This window comes from Gossypium raimondii, chromosome 13, assembly GCF_025698545.1.
Source record: "Gossypium raimondii isolate GPD5lz chromosome 13, ASM2569854v1, whole genome shotgun sequence".
Taxonomy (NCBI): Eukaryota; Viridiplantae; Streptophyta; class Magnoliopsida; order Malvales; family Malvaceae; genus Gossypium; species Gossypium raimondii.
This window is the reverse complement of record NC_068577.1, coordinates 21,680,194-21,692,321: the sequence shown is the minus strand read 5'-3', so window position 1 is coordinate 21,692,321 and position 12,128 is coordinate 21,680,194. Positions and strand designations below refer to the sequence as shown.

Genomic DNA, 12,128 nt, shown 5'->3' with positions numbered 1-12,128 from the left:
TTCCTACGCCTAGACATGATTTCCTTTAAAATTTTGGCATACTTAGGAACTTTTTCAATCAAATACAGGTTGACATCTAATGTTTTGAACAAGTTTAAAAAACTTACAACCTCGTTTCCATCCCACTTTTATTTCTCTTTTAGCCTTGAAGGGTATGGTATCTTTACAACGGTAGAATCTTTAATTGTTTACAATAAGTGCTCATGTTAACTTGTTCTCTTACCTTAATTTTCCTATGCCTAGACATGATTTCCTTTAAAATTTTGGCATACTTAGGAACTTTTTCAATCAAATGTAGGTTGACATCTAATTTTTTGAACAAGTTTAAAAAACTTACAACCTCGTTTCCATCCCACTTTTATTTCTCTTCTAACCTTGAAGGGTACGGTATCTTTGCAACAGCAGAATCTTTAATTGTTTCTATCTCTAGCTCAACGGCCAACGCAACTACTTCCTCTAGTTCAAGTTCATTATCAGCTCCTAAGGGTTCCTCCTAAAGATCATCAGTATTCTCCTTATGCATCTCCTGAGTTGGGTTCTTCGGGCAACTTAGTTCTTTTTCCGGTCAATCGCTATTACTTCCACATGCTCCTTCGCTATTGCTTCCACATGCTCATTCCCTTCTCTACAAGGATTATTTTTGATATTGCTAGGAATAGCTGTGCCAATTTATCTCTTTATTTCCCCCATCATGCTCATCAATTGGTTCATTTGATCTTCAAGCTTAGTCAAGAACTAAATTGGTGCACTCACACTGCACCTACTTTACATCTATTCTCATTGACTACATCTCTCCCTCGATTCTAACTAGATGTTGACCACATACAATATGGTCATTCGATTTGTCCCCTTTTTGAGGTTTCTATAATAATGAGGTTGATAGTTTGTGTTTTAAACTTGGTTTGAACTATTACCTCCTCATTGGTTTCCTCCTCATCTCAAATTTCGATGATCTCTCCATCTGGGATTATATTTATTTGAATAGGGATTTCCACCCCTATTTTCGATGTATTTCGCATCCTTGGTAAGATTGTTAATGTAGTGGAAGAGAGGTTTGTCTCCTCCATAAATAGACGGTGCATCCCTCTCAGCTTCTATTTAGTTGATTCTGTCCACTAATTCCTGATATTTGTCATCTTTCTAAACAGCCTTCATAGTATATGGTCTTTGGTCGTATGTATATCGTTTAGTTGGCCATTGACAAGAATTCATTGCCATACTTTATATTAATTCATACGCATCCTCGTACATTTTATTCATTAGGGTTCCTCTTGCTGCTCCATCTAATCCTAACCTTGAATGCACTTCCAACCCATTGTAGAAAATTTGCATTCGTAACCACTTAGGCAATCTGTGGTGTGGGCATTTCTGAATCAACGTTTTAAAATGCTCTCATGCTTCATGAAAACTTTTCCCCTCTAACTGTTTGAACATCAAAATTTCCCTTCTTAGCTGGACCGCCTTACTAATGTGGAAGAACTTTTGTAGGAATTTCCCTGTGAGTTCGACCCATATCGTGATTGATCCTAGTGCCTGTGGATCTAGCAAAGAAAAGTGTTATCAATTAATTAAAAGGGGAACAACCGAAGACAAATAGTGTCATCAATGACCCCATTGTATTTGAAGGTATCATAAAGCTAGAGGAACCATTTTAGATGTTGACTATGATCTTTTGTCATTATTCCTCGAAAATAAAAATTATTTCGGATCATCTAGATCATGGCTGGCTTAATCTCAAAATTATTGGTCGTGATAGCTGGCCTCATTATACTCCCTTGAACCATATCCAGATTTGGTAGTGCATATTCCCTTAGAGTCCTCTCCTTATATGCCATGTTAATGTGTGCGAGTAGCTGTAGTGGTGGTGGATCTTCTAAGCTGTTATTGTTAGCTTCGTTGAACAATGGGTTCTCGCGTGGTGGTAAATTACCCCCAGCAGGTGGTTGGTTTTGCATTAGTTGTTACTATTGTTGTTGTTCCTGTTGCTTTCAATGATTCCTTCGAATTATTCTTTCTGGATCTGTGGCTGGCTTTATAGGTGTTCCCCTACTACAAGTCATACACTAAACCCAAAAAGACAAGATTAGTAAAAGATAAAAAAATAAAAAATTCAAAGCTAAAATCTAAAAATTTCCTAATTATTCTATTAAGATGAAAAAATTAAAATTAGTATAGTGACGTTGTCTACCCGATAATGGCGCCAACAACTTGATTGCCTCTAGACGTACTAATCTCTAGAGTAGAAATCTTGCACAAAAGATATGAAAAGTGGTATGTGCAAGTATATAGGTCAAGTTGTAATATAGTTACAATGGAGTAGGTAAGTACTTCGAGGATCGTACTCAAGGGAGGCAAGCACTAAATTAATTCTAACCTAAACATAAATAGATCTAAGTAGTACTTTTAAATGGATTATAGTACGATGAATAAAATTAAAGGTTGTGGTAATCTATACTAAAAATAATACTAAAAGAAAGTAAGAAAATAAATAAAACTCAGGAAATCAAAGAGTAAAATGTATCAAACCTGAGCATGTCATAATCAACTATTGTCTCGGGTTTTCTTGTTCAATCAACTAGTCAATACCCTAGCAGCATCTTCCGATTCCTCTACTAGAATACTGGGTCGACAAGAACTATTATCTCTCAGCCTAACAGTCTAGACCGATTCAAGGTTAAGGTGTTCATGGATAGGCCATACTAAATCGGGGTTAATTTTTACCTTAATGACTTCTTAGGGTTGTCAAGCCTAAGGTTTTAGGTTCTTCCTCTCCTGAACAACTGATCCTCTAAGAAACCCCTGCAAAACAGTTAATTAATCATACCTCTACTCACTAATCCCCGACAGGAGGATTAGTTCCTCATGGATCTAATAAACAATATAGACTTGATAAAGATAATAAACATAAAGAGTATTCAAGAGAATAGAATTTAGAAGAAGTCTGATTTGTATTAAAGTTAAGTGCAGAATCCTCACAGAGTTTGATTGTACTTCACAAACCTTATCTTACAAAAGTAAATAACAAGAACAGAAGTAAAATCTAAACACTAAGAAAAGAGAAAAACTAAAGACTAGATCTAAAGGAAAAATTATACAATATGAAAGGTGTTCATAACATGTGTTAAATGAGCTTATTTATAAACTTTAGAATGGCTAACAACCTTAACACTAGGTCAGCTATCGTCCTTGTGCTTAACATTTTATTATGCAAACTAATACACTCATGGCTCATAATTATTTCCAGTATAGAGGTGATGTCGTAACACACCAGGTCCTGTGTCGTAACATCGTGGGCAGAATTCTCAACTTCAGGGTATCTTCAGGGGTATGTCGCGAAATCCTTAGGTTGTGTCATGACATCGAAGGCAGTCTTGGAATTATTCTATTATGCTCCCTATGTTGCGACATCTAATGCTCTGTGTTGCAACATAGTAACAAGTATCAAGTTAGCAACCTTCTAATGGTCTCCTACACGCTCACAAAGTATATTAACTCACCTTTAGGCATCATTCAGCCCCTAAGGTCAATAAAAGACTCAAATTACACACATTATTGAACTTAACTAATTTTACAAAAATGTAATTAAAACTTAACTAAAATGGTTATATTCAAGCTCCTAAAGTGCAAAAACTAGTTTAATATGCTATATCGAATTACGGCAGATCAACATGCATGGTAAGTTCACCTTTCTGCACATTAATTAGGGCTCTTCCAGTTTCTAGAAAGGCTCTTCCTAGGATGATTGATACTTCCTTATCTACTTCAAAATCTAGCATAGTAAAGTTAGTAGAAAAAATGAATTTATCTATACGTACCAGTACATCCTCGACTTTTCCTTCCGGATGTGCTGAGGATCGATCTACCAATTGAAGTGTAACCATTGTAGGTCTAACTTCACCAATTCCTAACTTTCTGAATACTGAAATGGACATCAAATTGATGCTCGCACCTAGATCATACAATGATGTACCACAATACTGTAGCAGCCCGTTTTCAGTGGTATTGGAAATAGTAGTTTTGGGATCACAATTCCAACTAACGAGTTAGTAAATATTATTTATTTAATATTTGCAAGTCTATATTAGTGTTGTATTAAAATTTGGTTAGGAAATTTTAATGTTTAGATCGTTAATTAAGTAAAAGGACTAAATTGTAAAATTTGCAAAAGTTAGTTGCTAATATTTAAATGTTTTAAATGGCTATAGAAATTTGAATTGATGGACTTAAGTGGTAATTAGACCATACGGATGTTTAGTGGACGGTTATGGTTGAGAAATAATGAAATTCTAGTTTAATTATAAGGGTAAAAAGGTAATTATATTAAGTAGTAACTTAAACAAAAGAAAACATTAGCGATCATCTTCCTCCTTTAATTTTTTCCCAACCAAAATCACTATTAAAAGACCTTAAAAGTTTTGACCAAGCACCTATCTTGCATGTAAGTGATTTTTTATTCCGTTTTTAGTTATTTTTATGTTTTTGAGATCATTGTCGCTTAATCTAGCCAACTTGAGGATTAATTCATAAAATTTTTAATTTTTTTTAGCTATGTCATGGATGAATTTGTAGTTTTTTTGAATTTGGGTGATGACTTTGTAAGCTTGATAGTTAAATAGGACTATTTTGTAAAGTGATTTTTAATGATTTTAATGTTTAAGGACTAAGTTGTTCAAATAGTAAAATTTCATGAAATTCTTGTGAAAAAGTGTTAAATATGGGTTGCATAAGGACTATGGAAAATTTTGCCAGCATGGTTTGAGTTTAATTGCGTTTAATTTGAAAGTTTCGAGTTTAGGGATTAATTTGCATAAAAGGTAAAGTTTTGGGGTAATTTTGTAAAATAGGAATAAAATTGCTTAAATGTATAAGATTAATTGTTTAAGGTGTGTTTAAAGTTGTTAATTGAATTAAAATTACTATTTAGATCAAGAAACAAATCAACCAGAGACTAATCGTGGAAAAGGCAAGTTAGTAGCATTGCGTTTGTAGCCGTTTTTTATTAGGTAAGTTCATACATTGTTAAACTAATTAGTTGTTGTTTTTGGTGATTTATTAAATATTTATATATATTGTGAATCATATTAATTGTTTGCTATATGGAAAATGTTGAATTGGACATTTTTGGCTAAAGCTTTGTAAAACTCTCAAGTTATAGATATAAAACTTATGATAGAGTTGTTTTACTTAAATTTGAATGAAATCATTAGCAGAGTTAAAATAATGAACAAGTCATGGTGTATAAGTACAATTATAATAACTTCGTTAAACAAATTATGATACAAGTTCAAACTTCAATATTTTATAAAAGTACTATAAAAATAGAGCCAATACAAAACATAAGTTCTTTGTACAAATTGTATTCAAAATAAATTTATGTGTCACCCCCACGAGTCATACATGACACAAAACAAAGCTATCATCTCGCAGTAGTAGTAGCACTCTAGCGTAGTCCTTCAAAAAAAGTTTTCCTTCAGTCAGCAAGCCTGAGAAGAAAAAAGGTAACAGACTAAGTTCATACAAAATTAGTGAGTTCCAAGAGAAGTCATTCATAACATTTTTGATACTAATATTGAACTTTTTAAAGAAATTTACACATATTCACATAGTATGCCCAATGGCGTATACAAATCATAGACAAACTCAGTATGCCAACTTACTTATCAGTTGGGCATAACTGTACACCAGCTCAACATAACTCAGACAAATTCATTATCATGCCAATCACATCCCTAAAATTTAGAATTAAAAACATATTATTCAGTCTTATTCACATACATTCTCCTCCTTAACTCCTCATATCATTTTCATTCAGCCAACTTGTTTTATCGTGATTTGCCAATCCAATTTGCAATATAGTTACCCTATCGAAGGCTACACAAACATATCTCATCATCACCACCACCTCATATCAATTCATATCATATCATACATATCAGAAGCAGATGGTAGTGGCTTAAGCATGAAGAATGACACATACTTTGTATCACAGATAGACTGCACTCAGACTGAAGACTTTGGATAACCATTATTTGCACAACCACACAACATCTTACATCCATTACATAGGAGGATTACTTACCTTACATGAATTATAAAATAAAGGAAATTACAATACATGGAAGTAAGAAGGAACTCACTAGAAACTCTAACACAAGTCTATAAAGCAGGTCATTTGCTTTTATCATTTAGACCTTCGTTAACTTCTTGAGCTAATATAAAGATAATTAAACATGTCAGATCATCAATCGATCAAATCTAATCATGCATGCAAGAATCAATAACACTTAATCTAAAAACATGATATTTCCTCCCTTACATAGCATTTTAACATCAATGCATGCAGAACAAAGAACACATAAATGACTTTGAGGATAATTTAGGGTTCATCAGTAATTACAAGTGAGCTGGTACTAATGTATAAGTTATCTGAATACTGCGAACCTTACCTCAAAGAGGTTTTCTAAACTTTAGTTTTCACAAAGTTTTAAAGGAAAAATCAAGAAGGAAGAAGAAAACGTAAAAATGTTCAGAAAGACTACCACTATCCTTATATACTTAAGCACAGAGACAATGATTAGTGGAAAAATTAGATAATTCCACTAACTCTCTTGATTCTTGTAATTAAGTGTACTTAACATAATTTATGTCTTTTTAACTATGGTTTAGTTCTGTTCTAACTAAATCTCACTTAACTAACAAAATTATCATACTAAAATAATAAATAAATCTAATAGTTGCGAACTTAACAAGTTCACCTAAAGCATCTGGGTTAGGTGAATACTTAACAGAAGAGCCCGCCAAACCACAGATCTCACCAAAATATAAGAGTTCATCAAATGGCACAATACACATAATTCTATACTTAGCTAAGAAAAACACTTTACTTACTCATATCTACCCTTATTTTACCAACTATATGCCAAACAGTTATCAAATACAGAGACTTCGTCGGGCGGGCTGTTACACTCCTATTATATGTAGGATGTTGTTTTTCTATTTGAAATAAACATCTACAACTCTATAAGGTTTCTACCTTCTCTTCCTATAAATAGATAGCACCGGTAGAGCTATGAACACAACTTTTGAGAGATTGTTATTCTGGCAAAAAATAGAGAAAATTTATTCTAAACTTTTACATATATTTTTTTAGAATAACAATTTTACCTGTTTCTATTAAAGAAAAGAGAATTTTCATTTTCACCCAAAAAGAAAACTTTTTCTAGTTCTGTGTTTTGGTTCAACTGGTTTAAGCCCACACTCGAGGCAGTTCATGGTAAGAGAATAGCGGAGAAGATCGTTTGGTTGAAAGCCAAAAAACATCAAGGATTCATTTATCAGAAAAAACAAGTGTGTATTCAATTAAGGTTTATTGCTATAAATATCACAAACCAAGTCGGTTTTCAAAAATTTTAATTGTTCGCTATGCAAGAAAACCGTTTTCAAACTAAGATTTTTTTCCCAACAACATCATAGGTAGGTCCCCATACATGCCAACACATACCCTATTCTAGGTAACACATGTTTTCTAGATATGGGTTCGCTTTATGGTGGTGTGAACCCACATCATGCGGTCTAAAAGAAGGATGCAAACACCTTACGTGCAAACTCAAGGTGCGAAACATGTTGACTACAGGTCAGGGCCCAATTGGGTAATCGGGTAATCGAGTAGTGGGTCGATAATGGTCAGTGCCATAACAGTTTTCAATAATGATCAAATTTTCTAAAATTATCATGATTTTGTGAAATTAAGATAAACATTCGATTCATTAGTTTTGAATGGAAAAGCCAATAGTTTTAAAATATGTTTGAAATTATGAAATTTAAATTTAGTCCATTTTTTATGTTAATGTAACCTTCAGAATCGGCCATAACGTCTAAGTCAGGTTAGAGAGGTTATTGTGTATGTGAGCTTTCACCAATTGCTTGCTGGTTGTTTTATGGTAGATAGTTGATGATAGATAGACTGACATAATGTATGTTCAATGATAATTTGTATGATATGCTTGAGTATTGTATGCAAGTTGCGAAGGGGACTTATTCACGGGCTAGATGAATGTAGGATTGGGGAAATGAGAATTTTTGTTAGATACCATCATATGGTATTGCTGAGTGCAAACCGTGATGTGTAAAGCTCCAGGCCTTGCGGAAGGGAGACTATGGTGTTCAAGCATCAAGGTTAGGAATGGTGAAATGGAGGAATGGACAGAGAAATAAGGAAAAAGGAATTTCGTTAAGATACCGCCATATGGTATTGCTCAGTGCAAACCGTGATGTGCGAAGCTCCAAGCTTTCCTGAGGGGACACTTCAGTGTTCAAGCATCATGTGGATATGAGATGGATCGATATCAATGGATATTCGGTTCCATAGAGCAACTTCGCGACAGCGGTCAACATGTAACAGCCCGATTTTGGGTCTAGATGGAACAGTGGTTTTTGGACGACAAATCTGACGAAGAAAAAAAATGTAATGGCCAGAATTTTCAGAGGTGTCGGAACGGTGATTCGAGATCACTAAATTCGAAAAATGAGTAGAAAATATTATTAATTTAGTGAGTATAAGTTAAATGTGAAGTTAGGAAAATTTTTGAAATAGTGAATAGTGCACTAGAAATAAATATTAAAATAATTAGAATAAAAAAATAGGGTATCGAGACCTCAAAGATTTTAAATCGAGCCATAAATATTTTTATAAATATTTATAGAGTGTTAAAAAGTTAGTATTAAAGTTTCATTAAGAAATTTTAAAGTTCCGATAATTAATTGAACAAAAAGGACTAAATTGTAACAAATGCAAAATTATGGGAAATGATTAAATAGCTTAAATGATAAAAGGAAGAGGGCTTCAAAGGCAAATAGACCCAAGGTCTATTTGGGCTGGACGGCAAGGGCATGAAATCAGCAGCAAAGTAAGGAGAATTAAGGGCAAAATTGGAATATTGCAAAATTTACTTTGGAATTTTCTAGATCTCTCTTTATTTTTTGCATTCTCATCAGCAAAAAAACACCATAGAAGGGTTTCCTTAAGCTGGTTCTTCCTATTTTTACTGCAGGTAAGTTCAATTCTTGATTATTTCTTGAAATTTTGGTGTTTTTGTGACTTTTACAACTAGGCCCACTTGTTGAATTCATTAGTTTTTGATTCTATGAAAGAATTTGAAAGTTGCTATGAATATGTGCTGGAATTATATGATGATTTAGCATGGAATTAGAGTTTTAAATTGTTCATATGTTGATTTTATTGAAAGAATTGAACAGAAAGTGAATGTTTGAGACCTAATAGTAAAAGAGTTTGAAGATAGAGTTATATGTGAAAATTCTGAATTTCAATAGTTGTGAAACAACTTATAATGTCTAGGTAAAGTATTAATTAAGAAAATTAGATTAATTGAGGGGTTAATTGAGAAAGGACCGAATTGTATAAACTGTGGGCAAAATGGAAATCAACATTTTGCACTAAAACAGTTTTGGACAGCAGCAGTAGTATAACTTTGAAAAATCACCAAAAATTGTGGGAATTGAATTAGAGGGTGAATAAAATATGAAATTAAATCTTATTGAGTATAGTTTCTCATAGAATAAACTCTGTAAGAAATGGAATTGTAAATCATGAGATATAATAAATTTTGTGAGACAATGTCAGAATGATTTGGGGTTCCCCTGTTTTGACTTTGGAAAATCATCAAAAATTGAAGAAAAATAATTATGAGTTATGATTTATATGCTTAGAATCCTTAATGAGCCTATTTGCAAAATAAATAAATGGAAACATCATCAAAATTCTGTACAATTAGATAATTCATTTTTAGTGAAGAGTGGTCGGAACTATCAGACAGCGAAACAGGGGAAAATTTAAAGAATAAACTATACTGTTTGGCTGAACCAAAAATTCTGAAAATTTTGTGGTAAGAAGGTATGTGAGTCTAATTTCAGGTAAAATTAATGGATATTAATTTTGAGCTCTGTAGCTCCAGATAAAAATAATTTAGTGACTCTGACTCGGATAAACAGCTTTGAATATACATGTGAGTGAATAGTGAAATTATAGCTAATGTTGTTTAAGTGTGTTATACACATTAAAGATGTGGAATGGAGAGGAGGAGGAGGAAAATTTGGAAATATATGAATGATTTGTGTATAATTGGTCATATGCTTGATTATAATTGATAAACGATGAAATAGAAATGATGCTTATATTTGTGCATTATTGGTCGTGGTTTAAGCTCATGTGTGAAAATAAAGTTTCATAGTATGTGTGTATGGTATATTCAGTATATGATTTGGCATGAAATAATGCCATGAATGGTTTATGAATTAACACATGTTGGTAAGCCTGATACATGAATAAATGTTGTGCTCATCCATGCTTATAATGCTTATGCTATATTTGTATTTGGCTAACATATTTGGTGTATATGCTTAGGCTTTGGCCAAGTAGTGGCTAGATTATGCCACGTTAAATTTATAAGTTATGCATTGAAATGGTTTATCGTGTGGTTAGTTCCAAAAAGATTTATGTTTAAATACACTAGCTTGCAACTATGGTTGAATGATATGCTTATATCTTGTATGATGTGCATAGAAACAAGTGTGGAAAGTTAATGAAATAGTAAGTTCATATGGCTGAAATTTAATGGTTAAATGTTAATTTCATGAATTATATAATGTATGATGAAATGTATTTATTGTTGAAATGAGAGTAAAATAAAAATGCGAAAATCGAACAAATGATCAAATTAAGCAGAACGCCGGATTTGAGTACTTCTGATCAAGAGATAAAGTGAAGTACTCAATTTTCCGTAACCGTTTCCTAATTTGATTAAGGATGGTAAGTGACAAATGGACCCAAATGAATTAAAGTAAATGGATAAGTGGTAGTGTATTTATACCAGGACGATGTTGTTATTTAAGCTAAAGTGATATTTTCATTGCAAAATTGAGAATTTCATAAATGTGTTATTGAATGGTATAATCGATAAACGTTGAGTTAAATGGTAAATACGTATTAGTGTTGAACTTAATGTCATTGAATTGTACGTGACTTAAATGAAAATTGCTAGTGAATTGATTTAAATTGTGAGCATGAGAAGTTGCGAATTAAATGAAATGGAAATGAAACATTGAATTGCATGAGTATGTATCAGGTCTCGTAGGCCCTAATTATTATGATTATAATATTTTGAGGATATATTGTGAAAAGTTATAGAAGCATGTTAATTATTTTGAAAGTTTTAATTTAGATGAAATTTTATAACTCGGTTAAAAACGTTTACAAGTGTATGTGTTTTGGTAATGCCTCGTACCCTATTCCGGTGTTGGATACGGGTAAGGGGTGTTACACAACAGGCTCTATGCAGCAATATCGCGATTGTGTTAAGGTCCTTGGAATGATGCAAATGTGCAAGTGTACACAATCACAACAAGTAATAAAATGACAAGTAAATGTCGAGTTATCATACCCACAGGGACTGTGAAAGAAAATTATTTATGAAATGAAATTCAAACATATTGGTGATTAAAAATATTTTGATTTTGAGGAAGTAATTAAAAACTAAAATTTAACTGAATAAAATAAAATAAAATAAAATAAAAGTTTCAATGCATGATTTCAAAAGATGATTTTAATCAAGATGACATAATTGTGTTTGATTAATTACATTTCTTAACTTAATATTACTAAAACAATTGTCATGTTGTTACGAATAAATTCACGACAACTTGGTAATTTGTTAACTATAGCACATACAGACTTACTAAATTAACTAATCACTTGAACATAACACTATGTAAATTCAAACAATTAATCAATTTAAATAAGCAAGTAAAAGATTAAGTAAGGTAACAATGTATACCTACATTAAAACAATTTAATCACAATAATCTTGCCAGTCATGCAAGCCTAATGTACCGTTTAATACAGCCGCTAATTTAACCCTCAGCTACCTTAGATGATTAAACATGCACTAATTAAGTATTGTTTCCATTAATTACAATTTCAACACGATTTAGTAACTAAGTCATTAGTTACCTTACAATGATAATGCAAGATTAACTTAATCATGGTTTTACTTAATCAAACAATTTACCAAAACCTATAACAACATAAACATAATTTTAATAACTTAAGTGGA

At 32.3% G+C, this 12,128-nt stretch overlaps 1 non-coding gene across 1 annotated transcript; it reads left to right on the top strand.

Moving 5' to 3' along the window:
- The first annotated feature begins 1,348 nt into the window (after positions 1-1,348).
- Positions 1,349-1,454, top strand: LOC128036366 (small nucleolar RNA R71). The gene has a single exon (XR_008193163.1). It is a non-coding gene; the product is annotated as a small nucleolar RNA R71 (small nucleolar RNA).
- Positions 1,455-12,128: the final 10,674 nt, after the last annotated feature.